The sequence below is a fragment of the Hylobates moloch genome, unplaced genomic scaffold (assembly GCF_009828535.3).
Source record: "Hylobates moloch isolate HMO894 unplaced genomic scaffold, HMol_V3 SCAFFOLD_4, whole genome shotgun sequence".
In the NCBI taxonomy this organism is placed as follows: Eukaryota; Metazoa; Chordata; class Mammalia; order Primates; family Hylobatidae; genus Hylobates; species Hylobates moloch.
In genome coordinates, this window is record NW_026652279.1 from 1,278,526 (window position 1) to 1,300,939 (window position 22,414).

The 22,414-nt window shown below is 40.0% G+C and overlaps 1 long non-coding RNA gene across 3 annotated transcripts in view; it reads left to right on the forward strand.

The window, feature by feature from the left end:
* LOC131383352 (uncharacterized) overlaps positions 1–22,414 on the forward strand; it is a 163,654-nt gene that overhangs the window by 140,317 nt on the left and 923 nt on the right. For 2 of the 3 annotated variants that reach the window (XR_009213348.1, XR_009213346.1), the window contains 2 exons: positions 8,046–8,146; positions 19,208–19,267. This is a non-coding gene — a long non-coding RNA (uncharacterized LOC131383352). Of the gene's footprint in view, positions 1–8,045; positions 8,147–19,207; positions 19,268–22,414 lie in introns of those variants that run through there. The other variant, XR_009213347.1, reaches the window with a different exon arrangement.

Consider the following 22,414-nt stretch of genomic DNA (forward strand, 5'->3'; position numbering starts at 1 on the left):
CAGTTTTAATTGCACTGAATTTGTATATTTATTTTGGCAGTCTTTTGTTTATTTTTAAGTCTTCTCATTCAATGATATAATAGTTCTTCCCATTTGTTCAGAAAGATCTTGACTTCTATGTATTTATGTGGTGTCTAGTTCTTTGCTAAATTCTCTCATTAATTTTAATGAGTAGTTTAGTAGAGTCTCTTGGATTTTCAAAGCATAATCCTATAACCAAAACATATTATTTCTTATTTTCTAATGTTTATACCTATTATTTTATTTTCTTGCTCTGTTATATTCTCTCAAACTCCAACATTACTATTAAACACTAAAGATGATAACAAGTATCTGTCTAGTTCCCAACTTCAATTAAAATGCATTTAGTGCTTCATAATTTAGGATGATATTTTTCAGTCATTGGTAAATCATCTTTATTATACTTAAGGCATTGGCTTGCATTCTATTTTTATGTAGCTTTCATGTCAGTGATGGCTGCCTTACTTTATCAAATGCCTGCAAATATTGATATAATCATATGGTTTTTTCCCTTTATTTAGTGATATGTTGCATTCCTGGAATATGCCTTAGTTGATTACATGGAATTTTTATTTTTTGGTCAATTGTTGAATTTCATTGCTAATATGTTATTTACCAGTTTTAATCCTTATTCATAAATTGTTTTGCTCTGCAATTCTCTGTTGTTTTTGATTTGGAATCATGCTCAGTTGTTTTAAAAGATGAATGGATGAATTTTTTTTAATTCTATGAATTGTGATAATTTACATCACACTAGAACAAACTCTTCTTTACCTAGCTGAATTTAGCTGTCAATCCCTCTAGTCCTGGTAACTTTTAAAATATCCTTTTAATAATAAATACATTATTTTGTATGCTAGTTAATTTAAATTTTTTACTTTATCTTATGATAGTTTCGATAATTTATATTTTGATATAACATAATTTTTTAGCTTCAAATGAAGGAATTTAATGCTATATGTATTCCTTTTACTGTGTCCAGTAAAATGTGGATTTTTGGCTACAGGTGTTCTAGCCTTGTTATCTAGATAATTTTTAATCTCACTTTTGATTTATTCTTTGACACAAGGCGTTACATAGGTATGTGCTTCTTAATCTCCAAATATTGAATATTACTTTACTCTCTGCTTCATAATTTATTTTCAGTATTATTGGGTCATGGTCAGAGCAAGTGGCTTATATATGCTCTACTTTAAAACATTTGTTAAAAAATATTTTCTTAAAAGTTTTAAAAATCAAGTATGGAGTCAGATTTTATGAATAAAAATATTCATTCAACAAATGTTCATTGAACTCAATTCCATGCCAGGCTCTTTTCTTTTTCTTTTTTTTTTTTTTTTTGAGACAGAGTCTCACTCTGTCCCCCAGGCTGGAGTGCAGTAGCGCGACCTTGGCTCACTGCAAGCTCCACCTCCCGGGTTCATGCCATTCTCCTGCCTCAGCCTCCCGAGTAGCTGGGACTACAGGTTCCCACCACCATGCCTGGCTAATTATTTTTGTATTTTTAGTAGAGATGGGGTTTCACCATGTTAGCCAGGATGGTCTCAATATCCTGACCTCGTGATCCACCCACCTTGGCCTCCCAAAGTGCTGAGATTACAGGTGTGAGCCACCACGCCTGGACCATGCCAGGCCCTTTTCAAAGTGCTGGTGATACAGCAGTGAAGAGCACTGACATATACCTCACCTCATGGAGTTTACATTTTAATGAAGTTACAGTATTCCATTGAGAAAGAAATATATGATCAAATTTATTTTTTCATTCAGTTCCCCCATGTTTATACTTATTTTTTGCATATAACTACATCTACTCAACTCTAAAAAGTTTTTCACTGTTTTTCTTGTTCATCAAGCTCTACTTTATTTGTAATATTTTTGCTGTATATTTTAGGTGCTTTGTTTTTTGATGACTACTGATTTATAACTGCTAGAGACTCTTCATAAATTATACTTTTAATAATTATGTGATATCCCCTATATTAGATTTAGTCTCTGTTTTAAGTCTGTTCCCATGCTGCTAACAAAGACATACCTGAGACTGTGTAATTTATTTAAAACAAGAAGTTTAATGGACTCAGTTCCACATGGCTGGGGAGGCCTCACAATTATGGCAGAAGATGGAGAAGGAGCAAGGCACATCTTACATGGCAGCAGGGAAGCGGATGTATGCAGGGGAACTGCCTTTTATGAAACCATCAGATCCCATGAGACTTATTCACTAACATGAGAACAGCACAGAGAAAAACCACCCCCATGATTCAGTTACCTCCCACTGGGTCCCTCCCACAACAAATGGGGTTTATGGGAGCTACAATTTCAGATGAAATTTGGGTGGAGACACAGCCAAACCATATTATTCCACCCCAGCCCCTCCCAAATCTCATGCCCTCACATTTCAAAACCAATCTTGCCTTCCCAACAGTCCCTCAGTCTTAACCTATTTCAGAATTAACTCAAAATTCCAGGTCCAAAGTCTCATCTGAGACAAGGCAAGACCCTTCAGCCTATGTGCATATAAAATAAAAAAAGCAAGTTAGTTACTTCCTAGATACAATGGGGGTACAGGAATTGGGTAAACACAGCCATTTTGAATGAGAGAAATTGGCCAAAATGAAGACACTACAAACCCCATGGAAGTCCAAAATCCAGCAGTGCACTCAAATCTTAAAGCTCCAAAATGATGATCTCCTTTGACTCCAGGTCTCACATCCAGGTAACACTGATGCAAGAAGTGGGCTCCCATGGCCTTGGGCAGCTCTGCCTCTGTGGCTCTGAGGGCATAGCCCCCCTCCTGGCTGCTTTCACAGGCTGGCATTCAGTGCCTGGGGCTTTTCCAGGTGCCCAGTGCAAGTTGTCAGTGGATCTACCATTCTGGAGTCTGGAGGACGGTGGCCCTCTTCTCAGAGCTCCACTCAGTGGTGCCCCAGTAGGGACTCTGTGTGGGGGCCCCAACCCCACATTTCCCTTCCATAGTGCCTTAGCAGATGTTCTCCATAAGGACCCCAACCCTACAGCAAACTTTTGCCTGGACATTCAGGTATTTCCATACATCCTCTGAAATCCAGGCAGAGGTTCCCAAACCTCAATTCTTGACTTCTGTGCACCTGCAGGCTCAACACCACATGGAAGCTGCCAAGGCTTGGAGCTTGCACCCTCTGAAGCCACAGCCTGAGCTGTACCTTGGCCCGTTTTAGCCATGGCTAGGGTAGCTGGGATGCAGGACACTAAGTTCCTAGGCTACACACGGCAGCAGGCAGCAGGGGTGCCTGGGCCCGGCCCAGGAAACCATGTTTTCCTTCTAGGCCTCTGGGCCTGTGATGGGAAGGGCTGCCACAAAGGTCTCTGACATGCCCTGGAGACATTTTCCCCATTGTCTTGGTGATTAACATTTGGCTCCTTGTTACTTATGCAAATTTCTGCAGCAGGCTTGAATTTCTCCCCAGAAAATGGATTTTTCTTTTCTATTGCACTGTCAGGCTGCAAATTTTCCAAACTTTTATGCTCTGCTTCCACTTGAATGCTTTGTTGCTTAGAAATTTCTTCCACCAGATACCCTAAATCATCTTTCTCAAGTTCAGAGTTCCACAGATCTCTAGGGCCAGGGCAAAATGCTGCCAGCCTCTTTGCTAAAGCATAACACGAGTCTCCTTTGGTCCAGTTCACAACAAGTTGCTTATCTCCATTTGAGACCACCTCAGCCTGCAGTTTATTGTCCATATCACTATCAGCATTTTGGTCAAAGCCATTCAACAAGTCTTTAGGAAGTTACTATCTTTCCCACATCTTCCTGTCTTCTTCTGAGCCCTCCAAAAGGTTCCGACCTCTTCCTGTTACCCAATTCCAAAGTTGCGTCCACATTTTCAGGTATCTTTACAGCAATGCCCCACTATCTGGTATCAACTTACTATAATAGTTTGTTCTCACGCTGCTAATAAAGACATACTTGAGACTGGGTAATTTATAAAGAAAAAGAAGTTTAATGGACCCAGTCCCACACGGTTGGGGAGGCCTCACAATCATGGCAGAAGGCAATGGAGGAACAAAGGCACATCTTACACGGTGGCAGGCAAGAGGGCATGTGCAGGGGAGCTGCCCTTTGTAAAACCATCAGATCTCATGAGACTCTTTCACTATCATGAGAACAGCACAAGAAAAACCTGCCCCCATGATTCAGAACACTGAGTCCCTCCCATGACATGTGGGGATGATGGGAGCTATAATTCAAGATAAGATTTGTATGGGGACACAGCCAAACCATATCAGTCTCCTTGCTAATACTAACATCGCTGCTGCTGCTTTTGACTTTGTTTGTTTGCATTGGTCTAATATAAAGTGATTTTTAACCTTTTTTTAATTTTAGTTCGATAAATGTTTTAGGGTTTTGCTTTATACCTTATTATGACAGCCTCTCTTTTTCACGTGAAAATGCAGTTCTCTCATATTCGGTATCACAACTAGGTAGTTGATTTCATTCCTCGCATGCATTATTTATTTATTCATTTAGTCAACAAACACATGTTAAGTGCCTACTAAGTGTCAGATGTACTAGGGGTTCAGCAATGAACAAAACAGATGAAATCTCAAACTCATGACATTTATATTGAGAGGTTAAAAATACTAAATATAATAAGTAAGTAAAATATTGAGTAGATTCGAAGATGATAAAGTTTATACAGAAAAATAAAATACGGTAAGGTTACGGGCAATGTTGGGGGGTTACAGTTTAAGTAAGGTGGGCCGAGTAAGCCCTCACAGAGAAAATGACTCTTAAGAATAGAAGGGAGTGAGAAAGTAAGCTGACTGGGCATGTGAGATGAGAGTTTTGTAGGCAGATGGAATGGCCATTGTGCAAGGTTTTACTGTGTCTGGCATGTTCAAGGCCGTCAAGAAGGCTAATATGGGAAGTTTGATGCAGAAGAAGGTGAAAGAAAGAAATGAGTTTAGAGAGAAGCTTGATAATAATTTAAAAGACTTTAATGATGATTTTAATTTTTTTAATTTAATCAAATTTATTGAGTTATACATTGATATATAATGAAATGTACAATGATGAGTTTTCATAGATTTATATAATCTGTAACTACCACTATTATCAAGATATAGAAAATTATCATTACCCAGGAAATTCCTAGTGCCCTTCTTAGTCAATAATCAGCCCTCATCCCTGACTCCAGGCAACCACTGATCTTCTTTCTGTCACTAATGATTAGATTTGTCTTCCCCAGACTTTCATAAAAATGGAATTATACTGTTTCCTTTGGTGTCTGGCTTCCGTTGCTCAACATAATTTTTGAAACTCACCCATGTTGTTGTGTCTATCAGTAGTTTGTTTCCTTTTTATTGCTGAATAACATTCCATTGTATGAATATACCTCAATTTAATTAGCTACTCACCTGGTGATGGACATTTGGGCAGTTTCTAATTTTTGACTATTATAAATAAAGCTGTCATGAACATCCATCTGCAAGTCTTTGTGTGGACATCTGTTTTCATTTCTCTTTCATTCAGGATGAATACGTCTATGGCTTGAATGATGGTGTTCCCTCCCAATTCATGTTGGCAGTGAATCTCCAATGCAACGTATTATGAGGTGTGGATTTTGAGAGGTTATTAAGTCATGTGTTCTACCCTCATGCATGGAATTAGCATCCTTATAAAAGGGCTTGAGGTTGAAAGGAGCATTTTTTTAGTCCTTCTGTCCTTTCTGCCATGTGAGGACACAATTTTTGTCCCCTCCATAGAATACAGCACAAGGTGCCATGTTGGAAGCAGAGAACAGCCTGCACCCAACAACAAACTTGCTGGCTTTTTTATCTTGGACTTCCCAGCCTCCGGAACTCTGACACAATGCATTTCTGTTCTTTATAAATTACCCAGTGTGTGGTGTTTTGTTATAGCAGCACAAGAAGACTGAGACACATATATCTAGGAGTGGAATGGCTGGATCATACAGTAAGAGAATGTTTAGCTTTATAAGAGAGAATCAAACTATTTTCCAAGATGATTGAACTACTTTATTTTTCCACCAGCAATGTTGGAGAGTTCCCATTACTTCATATCCTCATCAACACTTGGTATTGTCAGGCTTTTAAATTTTGGTCATTCTAACAGATGTGGAGTGGTATCTCATTATGGTGTTAATGTGCATTTCCCTGATAACTTGTGATGTTAACTACCTCTTCATGTGCTTATTACCTATAAGTATGTATTTTTTTTGGTACAGATTCTGTTCAAATCTTTGCCTATTCTTTTTATTGGTTTGTTTGGCTTTTCTTTTCTTCTCTTTCTTTTCCTTTCTTTTTTTTTTTTTTTTTTGAGATAGGAACTTGCTCTGTTGCCCAGGCTGGACTGCAGTGGTGTGATCATGACTCACTGCAGCCTCAACCTCCTGGGCTCAATTGATCTTCCCACCTCAGCCTTCCAAGTAGCTGTGGCTACAGGCACGTGGCACCATACCCTGCTATTTTTTTTTTTTTTTTTTTTTGAAGAGACGGAGTTTCTTCACCATGCTGCCCAGGCTGGTCCCAAAATCCTGGGCTCAAGCCATCCACCTACCTTGGTCTCCCAGAATGTTGGGATTACAGACGTGAGGCACTGTGCCTGGCTGTTTGGCTTTTTTTTAAAAGTCGAATTGTAAGAATCCTTCCTTTATTAAATTGTAGGAATCCTTATATATTCTAGACATAAGTCCTTTGTCTTGTGTGTATGTATACTTATATATGTACTTATACATATATACTCATACATATATAGTAATAATAGTTAACTATACCCAATATCAACATAAATCAAATAATATGTAACACTATAATAATGTGTAACAGTACATCAATTTTCAAAAAATGCTAGCACTTGTTTGGAGTTGTATTTTTTTTTTTTTTTTGAGACGGGGTCTTGCTTTGTAGCCAGGCTGGAGTGCAGTGGCACGATCTCAGCTCACTGCACCCTCTGCCTCCCGGGTTCAAGCGATTCTCCTGCCTCAGCCTCCTGAGTAGCTGGGACTACAGGAGCCCGCCACCACGCCCAGCCAATTTTTGTATTTTTAGCAGACAGGGTTTCACCATATTGGCCAGGATGGTCTCGATCTCTTGACCTTATGATCTGCCCGCCTTGGCCTCTCAAAGTGGTGGGATTACAGGCGTGAGCCACCGCATCTGGGCTGGAGTTGTATTTTTAAAATAAACAGTTTAAGGGTCAGGACAATAGAGTGTATGAGGTGTAGCACTTTAACACTGAAATTCCAGACAGAAGGTTACTGTGCAGCACTCACTGATGTCTAAATATTTTGTAACTCACCGTGCAGAAGTATTATTGCAAATTCTTTAATTTCAAATTATATCATTAACTCTCCACTGGTTGCAGACTGAACAGCTTAATTTTACTTGGCACATTTCTTCTATTCCTTTTGGCTTGCTGAAAACACATAGCCTGGTGAACATATTAAACCTATAGATGTTACATACTGCTTCACAATTCAGATGGTTATTAACAATCCTCTCAGCTCTTCAGCTCAATTCATCTAGAATTACCCTGATTATCTATCTAGCATGACCTTCTGAATTCTCATAAGGATGAAGATACATGTCAGGGGATTAAAAAGATGCAGTTTGCAGTTTAGCTTCCTGGGGGCAATAGGAAGATCTATTTTCCCAACAGTTACTTAATTCCATCATAATATCTCCTTTACCTATAGGGAGAACAACAGTATATTTCTTTGTGTTCAGCTTAGCCTGCCAGCTGAGTACTTCTCTTTTTCCTCCTCTACACCCTCCTTCCCATGTTTCTCTAGTGTCCAAAACCAGAAACCAACCTTTCTATTTCCTGTGTTAGGAAATATTATCACAGCCAGGGTATTGTGGAAAAATTAAATTTAACAAATAAAAGTGCAGTGAAGTTTTAAATACAAATCAAGCACATCGCTAGAATTTGCTTTTAACTGCACACCTTCTAAGAAATTATATTTTTACTCCCAGCAAATTACCTAGGAGAAAAAAATGACAAGAGTAATCTATTTTTTTCACAGCTGGTCGGTTGGCCAGAGTTTCTCATCAAGGAGTACATGCTGTTTGCTCCCCAGATGGACAGCCTGGATGAGCTACAAATCCACAGAGCCTGGGACACAAGGTAGAAATTACACTGCCAGTACTTTTAATCTTGCACAGCTCTGCACACTTGAAATTGCAAGTGGCCCATTTCCAAATGAGCATCTATTGGGACAATATCCTATATCTCGTCAGAATGAGTCCCATTAAATCCTCAGCTGGAATTAGACCAAAAACTTGTAATAGTTACAGGAAACTTATTAAAAAGTTGAAGCCCTAGACTGTGACAGTGAAAACACTCAAGCGACATTAACAGTAATTGAAATAACTGTGAGTTTTTCTTTTTCAATCAGTCCTTGTTGATGGCTAAGCAAAAACACCCAAATGAGAAGGTGTGAAACCCAAACACCCAGCTTCTCGGGGGGGGATTGTCTTTTGTTTCATTATAAAATGTAGTGTTAGAATGGAAGTGAACTGCTCATTCTTGGCCGGGGGCACCTGCCAAACCCATGCCCCCGCTCCCAGAAGGAGCTCTAGTCGTCACCATCAGGGATGAATGACCCAGCCTCTCCCCAGTAGTGTGGCCCCCCTTTCCTCTCTCATCTGCTATTCTACCTTCAACATTCACTGCCTCCCCTACTAAGCTCTGAGAGTTAAAGACAAGAGTAATAAAGAAATGATTTTAAAACCTGGTCTAGCAAATATTTTGCTAGTACATTTCAGGGTTCTTTTCAAAAGTTGAAAACATTGGCCAGGCACGGTGGCTCATGCCTGTAATCCTAGCACTTTGGGAGGCTGAAAGGGGCAGATCACAAGGTCAGGAGATTGAGACCAACCTGGCTAACACGGTGAAACCCTGTCTCTACTAAAAATACAAAAAAAAAAAAAAAAAAAAATTAGCTGCGTGTGGTGGCGGGCACCTGTAGTCCCAGCTACTTGGGAGGCTGAGGCAGGAGAATGATGTGAACCCAAGAGGCGGAGCTTGCAGTGAGCCAAGATTGCGCCACTGTACTCCAGCCTGGGCAACAGAGCTAGACTCTGTCTCAAAAAAAAAAAAAAAAAAAAAAAAAAACAAAAAAAAAAAAAAAAAAAAAAAAAAAAGTTGTAAATATTAAAATAAACTTTTCTGAGCTTCAGTCACAAAGATGACTTTACTTTCAATCTATCTCCAGATGGGAAAGTTTTTAAAAGGAGCATTATCAAGTTAGGAGACGTTCCCCAGCTCCCCACCCTGTTTTTCAGGGACTGTACACTGAGAAAGCAGTGCACCTGATTGTGCTTGACTCTTTATTTCTGTGTTTCTAGGAGTAATTCTTAGGCAACTGTAGTTTTGTTTTGTTTTGACTTTTACAACTCAGGATGACATGAAAGACAATTTGGACTCTTGAGAGAGGCACAGTAAAAATTAAAAAAAATCTGAAAATATGGGTTCATTGGAGGGCAGGCCATTCTCAATGGCAAGTGTGAATTAGAAGTCGTGTCTGATGAATGTAATCATGTCCTTTTTTTTAAAAAATAGACATTTCTAAGTTCAACAAAGTGCTCCAAGTAGGGACCAAACCACAGCTGGAGTACCAGGTTGAGTTGTGGGTGTCAGATGGCAGGAGAGACAGAAACGAATTGGAGTAGACCCAGAGTAGAGGGACGAGGATGGTGAGGAGGTTCACAACCAAACCTCATGGGCAAGGTCAAAAGACAGAACTCTGGGGAGACCTCACTTGGGTAAGAGGGAGTCACATTATTCTGCATGGCTGCAGGGGACAGAGGTGTGACTCAAGGGTGGAAGGAAGGAACACCAAGGTAGAGTGTTAAGTCTTTTCTGAATGAGGACGAACTGTGCTGGAGAGGCTGACTGCATGGCTGTCTTCGCAGTTTCACTTAGACCTGACCCTAAGTGAAGAAAGGAAGGAGAGGAAAAATGAGTTGCCAAAGATCAGAGTGCATTCCATTTCCGTGGAGGTGTCCAGGGAAGGGCTGGGCATTAAATGGAGTTATCGTGGCAGAGACTTAACTCATGCCTGAACAATTGAAGAATAACTCTAGGTCCCACCCAATTCAAATGTTGTGTGGTTTTATGGGACTGGATTTATTTCTTCAAGAGGAAGAGACATATTTTGTCATTAGCATCCAAATGAATGCCAATACTCCATAGGAAAATCACTTTTCTTAAATATCTCACAGATTCTACTGTTATGATCTCCTTTACTACCCTTTTCTTCTTAGATATTATGATATAAACCTCATTCTAGTCAAATTTAAATGTATCAGGGACTCTGTGGTAGCTAAAATTTAATGAATTTGCTTTTGAAATGAGAAAAGGGATGATGATGATGAGAATGATCATCGCCACTTTAAACACTTGTTTAAGAGTAAGGTGTCATATTTTAAAGGTTTAAGCCATCTGTAGAATGGATTCAGAATTGCCTGTGCAGCATTTGTATTCTAAATATTCTGTGTTGTAAGACGATAGTTATGGTATCACTGGAGTTTTCATAACTTAAAATGCGCTCCTGACATGAGATGATTTTAGGCTCTAGAACAGAATTAGCATCTTTACCTGTTAGGTAATACATTATTTTTTGATTATTAAGTGATAGCTCTAATGAAAAGGTACTTCAGGGCCCCGGAGTAAGGTTCTTACTCAAATGCTGGTGCGAGGTGCAGTGAGAACACATTAGCTCTATTTTTATTCAAGCCCATAGCTGTGAGGTCCTTTCTTGCACAGTGGACCCAGTGTATCCTGGCCCAATTGCCTGCTCAGGAGGAGATTAAACCTAACAGAATCAGAGGACAGATAATTGAGGACAATTTAATCCTGCCTCCCAGGGTAGGTGGGGCAAAGAAGGCCCAGAAAGCGGTGAAAATGGCAGAAGTGTGGAGAAGAGAATTCCAGGGCAGCAGGATACACCACTACTTGTTACTAGATACATTTAACTTATACATAATAAATCATCTTTCCTCCGTGGCTGTCTCCCTGTCAGCCCATGTGATCTCTTATTTGGCTTTTGCATGCATCATGCCAGACCCTAGGGTGTAATCGTTTTTCCTAGTTTCTTAGGGGATAAAACAACAAAATGGCGGTGCCTGAGATGTATTTTCTCCTGCCTTCAGCACAATTATCCCAGAGTCTGCTTGGCTCTTAACCTGATTTCCTGCCCCAACCTCTCAGCCAGGACCAAGAAAAGAAGGGCTTCCTCCACTTGCCTGGGTGCCCTTGGCCTTGCCTGATAGCCTTTGTCGATTTCAGTGGGGATGAGCTCCGATATGGGAGGATCTGCCTTAAATCTTGAGTGCCCTCAGAATCTGGTTCGTTCCCTAGAGCAATCTTGGGGGAGCCTCACTTACCCAGGGAATGTAAATGCTGGAAAAAAAGTTTGAGGGCAAACTTCCAGATTCAGAGGGAGGGTCAGCATCCCAGGACAGTGCTGCCCCATCCAGTTTCACTCTCCTCCAGCTGACTGCTCAGTGGACCCCAACTTCCTTTTCTTTCCTGCCAACCCCCAATGGCTAATGAGCAACCCAGGACTTGCACCCAGTTCCATTCCCCACAAAAGGCCTTCCAGTGTAGCCTCCTCCTGGCCTCCTCGGCACTTCCACATTTCCCTCTCTTTCCTCTGCTGAACTCTATCTCTGTTTTGCTCACAATCTGAGAGCCTGTTTGGTGATCACAAACGAATCTGCTTCCCAGAAAATACAGTAGGAAATGTGGAGCTTAAAATCATTCTATGCAAGTGGATTAAGTAGTGTACACTAACTTACAATAGATAAACCCCCTTTTAAAAGAATAAAATAGCTGCTATAACAATTTACCACAAATGTAGTGGTTTAAAACAATACACCGAGTTCTGGAGGCCAGAAGTCTAAAATCAAAGTGTTGGCAGGGTTGTGTTCCTTCTGGAGGCTGCAGGGGAAGACCTATTTCCATCCCTCTTCTATCTTCTAGAGGCTGGCTGCCTGCCTTGGCTTGCGGCTCCTGCCTTGTGTCACTCCACCCTCGTGTCTGTCCTCACATCTCCTACTGTGCACTCTCATCTGTCTCCTCCTGTGAGGACCTTAATGAAGTAAGGGGACTTCATACTAGCCCTTGTGGGGGGTTAACCTCCTGGTCACAAAATCCTTAACTTGCTATCTGCATAGTTCTTTTGGTTACAGAAGTTAACACATTCATAGATTCCAGAGATAGGCCATGGACATCTTTGGGAGCTGTTATTCAGCCTACTACAAGTACTATTCAGGGTAGATACTTCTTAAATCAGTGTTTCTGGAAGCTGACTAATATATAGACCCCCTTTCAAAACAATAAAATTTTATAGAACACCCTCCATATTGATTTATGTTTATTAAATTGTTACATACATATAAGCATTAAACTGTGTATAAACTCCTCATGTTTGTAACTCTTATAGAACGATAAAACTAAAACAAGTTTACAAATTAATACAAACAAGCCATAAAATGAACAAAGTTTAAATTAAGTACATTTATTTAATGTGACTGAGGATGTGGTTATATTGAAAATGGAAATGATCAGAAAATATAAGTAGGGAGTTGACCATAAGGGTTCAGTTTCTTTTGAGTTTAACATGCCTATGCTATTGTCTGTTATATAAGAACTCAATTCATCCCTCTTTCCCCTTTCAAATCATGATAAAATTTTTGTACATATAGGATGCTCTGACATAATTTGGCTTTTACTTGCCTTGAAATCTTGCTAATTTCACATCTTTTCTCATTTGTTTAAGACAGTGAAAGTGTTACTACTTTGTCCCAATGCAGATACTGACTCTGAATTCACATAGCAGGACTTAACTAGAAAATGGTCATCTGGGTGATTACAGAATATGCTTTTTTAAAAGAAAGATTATTTTTAAATAAAAAATCCAATTATAATTCTTGCAGAGAATTTATTAGAGAAACTGACTTATCTCTGACTTTAATAGTAGAAATAACAAGAAGTGTAGGAATATTTTTTATTGAGAATATTCTTTCAGGTTAATCTTATGTCCCTTAGGTTTTAATTTTTAAAAATCTCTTGTGAGTTACACCAAAGCTCCTTAAAGAAGTAGTTTGGAATTCTGCTCTTTCAGTAGTCTGTTACAACATACTTGATGGGAAAAAAATTGGAAAGGAGAGAGCAAGAGAGAAAGAAAGAGTAATGGGTTCGGCTCACTCCTGTAATCCCAGAACTTTGGGAGGCCGAGGTGGGTAGATCACCTGAGACCAGCCTGGCCAATAGGGCAAAACCTCATCTCTATTAAAAATACAAAAATTAGTTGGGCATGGGGGTGCAAGCCTCTAATCCCAACTACTTGGGAGGCTGAGGCAGGGGAATTGCTGGAACCCAGGAGGCAGAGGTTGTGGGAAGCTGAGATTACGCCACCGCATTCCAGCCTGGGCGACAGAGCAAGACTTCGTCTAAAAAAAAAAAAAAACAAAAACAGGAATGGGTAACGGAATGAGTGAATAAGAGGTTATAAACATATGAAAAAGCTGATTTAAAGTATGGTAAAGAATTTGACTATTGGGTTCCATAGTCACTCTGGAATGGATAAAATGCGAATGTATACACAATCTGGAGAAGGCATGGGCTCCTGATCTTGCTGTAGTTCCTTCTGCAGTCTAACCCTCACCAATCTATTATTTATTCAGTTTTATCCTGTCAATGAAGTGTGGTAGGAAATGATTGCAGAACTTCTCTGAACTCAAGTGATCCTGTTTGTTGAGCTTCTTGTTCTACAAACATTAGTCACAACCTTGTCTGCTGTCTTCTGGGGAAATTCTAGTTTTCAGTGGGATTGGTGCAGGTGTCAGAAATTCTGGGCAGGGAGACATGCATGCACACGCCCATTCTAGTTCTGCTGAAATTCATTGGCTTATATATTTATTCTTTTGTTTTGTAAAAAAAAAAAAAAAAGGGACAAGTTTAACAAGTGTACATTTCCACTAATATTTCTTTCCTTTTCCTTTGACTAGCCATAAAAGCTGCTGCTGTCGTTCACACCAGAAATAATTTTATGTTCTCTTTCTGAATCAAAACAGTGACTTTTATAATAGAAGAGAGAAATGTTTTAAAAATCAGCAAGGCATATACAATTTTTTCCTTGAATTTGGATTTGTCAAGCTAATATATACTATCATTACCTGTGGAAGATTTATCAAAAGTCCTAATCTCATCAAAATCCTATATGCTGTGCAGAATTGCCTGAATTTACCTTCTATTGATAAATTCACTCACTTTCCTTTCTTTTATGTTCTCAACTCCAAGTTTCTGAAGGGCATATGACATTCGTTTTCCGAAGTTGTTTATCCTGATCATTACAATATAGCTACAGCTGAAAGACCTTGTTTGCATTTAAATGAGAACATGATTAATATTTAGTGAATGAATGGATGAGTGAGAGAATAATGCTAAAAAGTTGATTTTGTTGATTTTAATTTAATGAATTACTTTGATGCCATCATATGATTTTATTATAAGTAGATTCTATTGGAAACCAAGAAAAGATTATAAAGAGATGGGATGGGATGAGGATGTGGTGTGGGAAGAATAGGTTTGATTCTTTGGTTCATGTTCAGAGAGATTTTTAAAAACATAGTAAATAATATTTAAAAAGTTGTAGTCACTATGCAGTCCTGATTATTTTTATATTTAGTTTTTATATTTGCTTCATGTTAAGTAACATGGGGTACCTTAAAAAGGTGCCGTACTTTAAGATGGGGCCGGTTCCGGGTTCTTCTCCCCTACTTGACCGGGCACTGTCTGAAGCCGCCAAAGGAGAGCCAATCAGAAAGAAGCATCTCCCGCCTTCCCTTGGGCCCGCCCCTAGCCCAATCCACGTAGGCCCAAGGGATATAAAACCCAGCACACCAGCAGCCCTCTCTCTCTTCTTCCTTCTCGTTGCGTAGTACCGCTCGATACCTCCAATAAAGATCTCTTGACCGCGACCGGTGTAGTTTGGTCTCCGCCCGACCTCTTTCACTTCAGATCTTTGATTTTTGAGCAAAAAATGAAAATAAAATCATTTCTCATTTCTCCATGCGCAGGCCAAAACTCTTTTCCCAGAATCCAAAAGTAGCCATGATTGTGGATTTGATGCAAATCCTTCTAGTTTATTCTTTTAAGCTTTGGCACCCGTAGCTATAGTATTTGTATTAGTCTGTTCTCACAATGCTAATAAAGACATGCCTGAAACTGGGTAATTTATAAAGATAAGAGGTTTAACTGACTCACAGTTCCACAGGGCTGGAGAGGCCTCAGGAAACTTACAATCATGGCAGAAGGGGAAGCAAACACGTCCTTCTTCACATGGAGGCAGCAAGGAGAAGTGCTGAGCAAAAGGGGGAAAAGCCCCCTTTAAAACCATCAGATCTCATGAGAACGCACTGTCACAAGAACAGGATGGGGAAAACTGCCCCCATGATTAAATTATCTCCACCTGGCCCCTCCCACGACGTGGGGATTATGGGAACTACAAGTGAAGATGAGATTTGGGTGCAGACACAACCAAACCCTATCAGTATTATTTTACAGTGTGGATTTTTAATTTACGTACATGTTAGCATGATATGCTTCATAGGAGGGTTATGGTTTCCCCTCCTCTTTCTCCTCTTTTTCTGTTTTTACTTCTGTTCTAGTTTCCTAAACCCCTATCTTTGGTATATTGTAAAGATAGCCCCTTTAAGTCAAGAAATCATATTTTTCAGGATTTAGTATTTTCCACAAAAGGGTGGGGGGCCTGGGGAAGGGAGATAGTCACTCAAACTCCCACCAGCTGAAACCAATCCCTGTTAATGTTTTGTTTCAGTTGCTGGAGCCGACATCTCACACCACTGCATTTCTTACCTCCTCCCGGCGAAACTCCCCAAAAGAGTCGTCTACATTCACTCTCTGCAGTCCCTCTGCCCCCATCCTCCCTTCAGTCCTCTTCAGTCAGGGCTTCTTCTCCACCATGCCATCTGGGTCCTCTCATCCATTGACAGTTTTCAATCCTCTTCCTACTTGCCTTATTAGGAACCTTATTAGGACACCCACACCTTGGACTCCTCTCCCTCACATTCCACATTCTTCACCAAGCCACCAAACCACATCAGTTCCACCTGCAAAATACACCCAGAATCTGACCCTTCTCATCCCATGTTCTACTACCATCCTGGTCCAAGGCATCCCACTGTTGACTGAGATGATTGCAGCAACCTCCTAACTGCTCTTTTGCTTCCATCCCTGCTACGGTCTCAACTTTTATATTCCCCAAAAATTCCCATATTGAAATCTTCACTCCCAAGGTGATGGTATTAAGAGGTGGGGCCTTTACCAGTTAATTAGGTCATGGTGATGAAGTCCCATGAATGGGATTAGTTTCCCTATAAAAGAGACCCCAGAGAGAACCCTCACTCCTTCTGCCTTGTGAGATCAGTGAGAAAATGGCCGTCTATAAGGATCCAGGCCCTCACCAGACACCAAATCTGCTGGTGTCTTGATGTTGGACTTCCCAGCCTCTAGACAATGAGAAATGAATTATGTTGTTTATAAGCCACCAGTCTATGATATTTTGTTATAGCTGCTTGAAAGGACTAAGACAAGTCCTTAACCCTTTCCAGCATATTCCCAACATAGTAGCCAGAGTGACTCAATCTTAAAACATGTCACATCCACATTTGTTCAACAAACTGCCCACAGCCCTCCAAGAAAGCCCTAAGTGATTAAATAATGATTTCCATGAACTGGTGTGATCTGGCCATTTGCTACCTGACTTTGACCTCACTGCCACTTTCCCTTGTTCACTCTGTTCTGGCCACTCTGGCCCCTTTGCTCTCTCTTGAATATACCAAGCACTCTCCTGCCCACCAAAGCCTTTACTGTTTGCTGTTCTCTCTGCCAAAGCTTTTCTCTAATCATCAGTATGGCTCCTCACCTTACTTTCTCCTATTCTGTTAGCAGCAAGTCTTGCCTTCTGTGCTGGGAATTTCTGGAGTGCTTCTCCCTGTCCTGCTCTGGTTTTCTCCATAGCACATATCGCTGTGTAACATACTTCATATTTACATGCTCATTTGTTTATTTTCTATAGCCTGTCTCTAGAATCTAAGCTCCGTGAAGCAGGGAACTTATTTTTCTACTGTTATGTCCCGCGTCCAGAATTATGAAAGGGACCCAGTAAAAATTTGTGGTTATGAATAAATAAATGAATGACTCTAGTATTCTTTATATAATACATCTAATTCACTTTTAATAAAATGGCATCATATAAACATAGCTTGCTTTTTAAAACCTAATAAATTGTCAACAATTTCCCATATCAAAAATATTCTTCTATAACATTTTGCATAATGACTTCTCGATATTCTATTTTAGAGATGCACAATAATTCATTTAATTCTGTAATGCCCATTTTGATGGTATGCAAAATTTTTATAACAAAGATGACCACTTGAACGCACATCCCTTTCTGATGCACTCTCTCTTTCATTCTGTGGACTAACACTGCAACTGGAAAGCTGGCAGGCCTGGAGCTCTGCTGGCACGTACAAACTTGTGACATTGTCTCTGGGCCTTTGGATTCCTTGCTTTATAAACTTCCCATAGCTACCCAAATGTTGCGCCTCTGGTTTCCTTTCCTTTTCCAAACCACCATCCAGTTTTTTTGAGTATTGCATTTCAATACTTTGCCTAATAGGACATGCATCATGGGCTGAATCTGCAAATTTTTTTCCCTTAGGAGATTTTGGTTGATAATATAGGAATATAGCTTATTTTATTTTGCTAATTTTATGGAAGCTCCTGCCTATGACTTAATCCTTAGCACCTCTCAAATCAATTGATCAGAGGCAATTTAGAGAAAACATCTGTTTTCATTTCCTACCTAGTGACCAATAAGTGACTGTCTAGGAATAACTGAGTGTTCTCACTTTTAGCATGGAACAAGTACTGCGTGCCTCAGTTACTAGCATACGAACCTGCTGTGTCCTGAGGGGAAATGTTTTTCTCTGTAGGAGGATAAGCTCCTTATAGCATGAACCTGAACATAAATCAGAGCTTCATTAGCTTCAGGGACTATCCTTTTTGTCATCCAGAGAAATACACTTTTTAATTTGCTTGCCACTAAAAGTTTAAAGAGATCCCAATTATTTTTATTTATTCATCCAAGTCAGCTAGCCTAAGATGGACTTACTCAAAGTCTCAGAATAAAATAAAAAAAATTTACAGGAATAAAGCTGCTGTACAGTTTCCTAGGAAAGGTAGGTTATCTTTATCTGTAAAACATAATTTAACTATTACATATGATTGACATTATGGTAATACTTAACTATTTTTATAAAAGTATTCAGTATGCTCTGTCACTTGACCTTGCGGCCGGAATATCTTTATTTTATTGGACATTGGCGAGGAAGCTCTTAGAAAGGGCAGTGTTTTGTCTGTTGTCATAGAGTTAATCAGTGGTGAAGCCAGAATTCAAATCCCAGCCACGGACCTGTTTCTTATCACAAAGTCGAGGTGCTTGGCATTATCCAGTGTTCTGCACCCTCCTGCATATTTGAATTACCTGGGGAGATTTTTAAAAATACAAATTCCTGGACTCATGTCTCCTAGAGATTCTGAGTCCTTAAGTCTGGGGCAGGGCCAGGAATCATTTTTTTAAAAGCTCCCTGGGTGATTCTACCATGCAGCTTAGGGGTTCTCCATTGCAGTTTCCCTCGGCAGAGAGGAAATAATATGCAATTAGCCACTAATCAAGAGAAGGAGCAATTTAGCTCATAAGATAGAAAAGAATGATGTCTTTGTTTTGCTGTCCTGTCATGTCGTTAGAAAAAAAATCATGGGAGTTTAAAAGTCATTGCAGAGAAATTTAGCTTTTTATTAAGAATTATGGGATGGCAGAGCTTCTAGGCCCCCTGAGGAGATAAATCTGCCCACTTCTGGCTGGCGCACGACTCCTTTAACAGCTGTGTGTGGTCAGCAGTTTACCTTACAATTACCTTATCTTGACCTATCTCCTTTTGATGATGCAAAAGGATGTTAATCAAGGTTGACTCTTTTTTGGTTCATCCTAAGAATTGACCCCAGTCAGTGAATCTCCGCTCTTTGTTTAAAGTTTTGAAGCACAAAGTTCTGACTGTTCCATTTATCTTTTCTGCCTCATCTGCAAAGCAATTGGCACGTCTCCAGGTCTCCAACTGTATGGCCACTTCTCACACTCCCATCTCAGAAAAGCGACGGAATTGTCTGTTGTACGCACATCAGCAATGTTCATCATGAATTGACTTCTTCGGTCTTTAGTAGTGCCTCTTCGTCAAGTCTGTGTATATTTTTTAACCAGTGCTGATGCTTGATTTGTTATTCCTGGTCTCTGCTGCCTCAGACAGGCCGTCGCGGGATTCTAGTCCTATGTCGTTTGTCTCTATTCATGTGTGCCATTATTGTGTAACTGCCCACATTTTAAATAATTGGCTTTGAGGAGGTGAGAGGCACCCAGGCAAAACTAAGCCCAGTCTTTCAGACCCACCTGCCAGTGTTGGAGTTGCAGCACAAGCTGGATATTCTGAGCTAAAATACTTCATCTCTTTGAGCCTCAGTTTCCTCATTTGGTTTGAGGATTAAATAAAGCAATTTATGTTAAGTCTCTGGCACACTGTGGGTGCTCAATCAATGTTAGTCTCTTTTTCTTGGTTTTTCTAAATTTGATGTTACACGATTCAAATACTATTCACTACTTAGATAAACCTGACTGTGTTATCTTTGTTCTCATTAAATAGATCTGGTTACCCAACAGTGCAGTTTCCTGAGCTCTGTATATTCTGTCCAGAAACTACCCAGAATGTGGGCAGCCCTTAAAACTGCAAGTCACCTGGAAAGGGAAATAGTATTTATTAATACTTCCCCCCACCCCATAAAACAAGATATGCGTGTATGTGCACTCACACACACACACACACACACACACACACACACAGACACACACACACACACAATACTCAATGAACTGTGCTACTAGGGACTTTCCTCACAAAAACTTCATGAGGTAGGCAGCATTAATATTCTAACCTTATAGATTTGGATTTGAGACTTAGAGGATCTAACTTGCCCATGGATACATGGCCACTAATTAGTAAAGCTGGAATTCCAACCCTTATCTGTCTGATTCCAAAAATGGTTACCTCTTCAGTAGGCGTCTTTTGGCGTTTTGGTAGGATGTCTATTCAGAGAATAGTATAAGAGATACTTGAACTACAAAGTGCAATTCATCATCTGCTTTCACAAGCTCCAACATTCGCGTGAAATATTTGGATAGGGTGAGGTATGACAACTTTGGGGGTGTGGGTGTTTTGGTTCATAACTGTGTGTTTGTGTGTGTGTTGGCATGGGTGTTTGTCTGCAGCATGAACGTAATTATAATAACGCACTCACAAAACTCCTCACACTAAGTGGCAGAACTCTGTATGTTGAGAAACCACAAGACTTTAAGTAAGAAATGTCTCACAGGAGTCAAATATCAACCAAACATCTGTGTGGCTAATCAAGGAGCTACAAGGCCATACTCAGTCAACAGGAAGATTCCCTATAGAAAGATATCACTAAAAGCAGTGCCATATGATTTATTTGCTATAACTCAATTTCCATCTGTTTCATGAAATGGATTGTGTACACACTGCACTCCAGGCATTCAGCCAGGGCGGAAGCATACCAAGGAGCAGAAAACCTTCTCCTCCCTCAGGCTGTTGGTGACATGCTCTGTTAAGAACCAGGCATGGCCAGGGTGGCCTACGAGGCAATGCCTTGGGCCATCTCGCCAAGACTTCATACCTTTGGGAGTTGGCTGGATCATGGGCCTTTGAACAAGGTTCTGCAGCAGTAATGGGGCCAGGTGGGTTTTAAGCATTCTGCTTTTCTCGGAGATTCCTTTGACTCACACTTGCAGACTCCAGATGGTAATTTTGCCAGTTCAGGCAAGATGCTGTTCATAGTCCCTTAAATTTCTTGCGTAAATAATGAGCCAAATAAATACTTTCTTGCTATATTGTGTGTTGAAGAAAATCAGGTGAAACTGAAACCCTTTCGCATTCTGTAAACAGTATACAAAATGTAGGAATGCTTAAGGCTGAATAAAAACCAATGTGATCCCATAAAACCAAGCCATTGCATAAGAACCAAAGAACTTCTAGAGCCTTCTGAAAATTAATGATTATTTTAGACAATATTAACCTTTATTTTTTGTAGGTGACAGAAACCTCGTCTATTTTGTTTCAAAAACTTCCTTGTTTAGGTTACTGTAATATCCTCAACAGCTTTGAAGAAAGAGATTTTAAGAAACTATTTCTGTAGGAAAATTTCCTCCTTTGGCATTCCTTTTTGTTAGGCAAACCTATCTTATAGAAAGTCAACACCGTGACACATTTGCTGTGGAGAGAGAGAAAAGGAAGTCAAGGAGAGGGTACCCTCAGACGGGGTTATATGTTCTCCCTCCAGGACCCATAGTGATGATATGGTTTGTCTGTGTTCCTACCCAAATCTCATCTTGAATTGTAGATCCTGTAATTCTCACCTGTCGTGGGAGGGACCCAGTGGGAGATAATTGAATCATGGAGGCAGTTTCACCCACACTGTTCTTGTGGTAGTGAATACATCTCATGAGATCTGATGGTTTTATAAGGGGAAATCCCTTTTGCTTGGTTCTCATTCTCTCTTGCCTGCTGCCATGTAAGATGTGCCTTTCACCTTCCACCATAATTGTGAGGCCTCCCCAGCCACGCGGAACTGGGAATCCAATAAATCTCTTTTACTTTATAAATTACCCAGTCTCAGGTATGTCTTTATCAGCAGCGTGAAAACGGACTATTATACAGAACATTTCTGAAGTACACTGTAGACTAGCTGTGTGACTTAGGGCAATTATTTAAAGACTCAGAGATTTAATTCCCTCACCCATGAAATGAAAATAATAATATATATCTTTTGGGTTTCTCTTGATGGATAACGTGAAATTACAGAGAATCATGTTGTTACTCCAATATGCTGAGTAGACAGGGTTCATTAAATATTACTTACATCTGAATCTGAATGTCAAAGTGTCATGCTGGAATGGGAAGTGCAAGAGGACAATTCTTGTTTTGTGGGGTTGGCATATCTGCTGGGTGAGGAGGGCACTTCCTCAATAAATTATTCAGCAAACTTTGCTGAGAGCCTATTGTGTTCCAGGCACAATGCTGGGTGCTGAGGAGAGGGATGAATAAAAGAATCTCAGCTCACATGGAGCTCATGGTCTGGTTGGGGAGAGGGACATTTAAATAAATAAATCACTATCCGGTGCTGAGTGCAGCAACTGAATCATGTACAGGGTAGAGAGATAACACAAAGAAA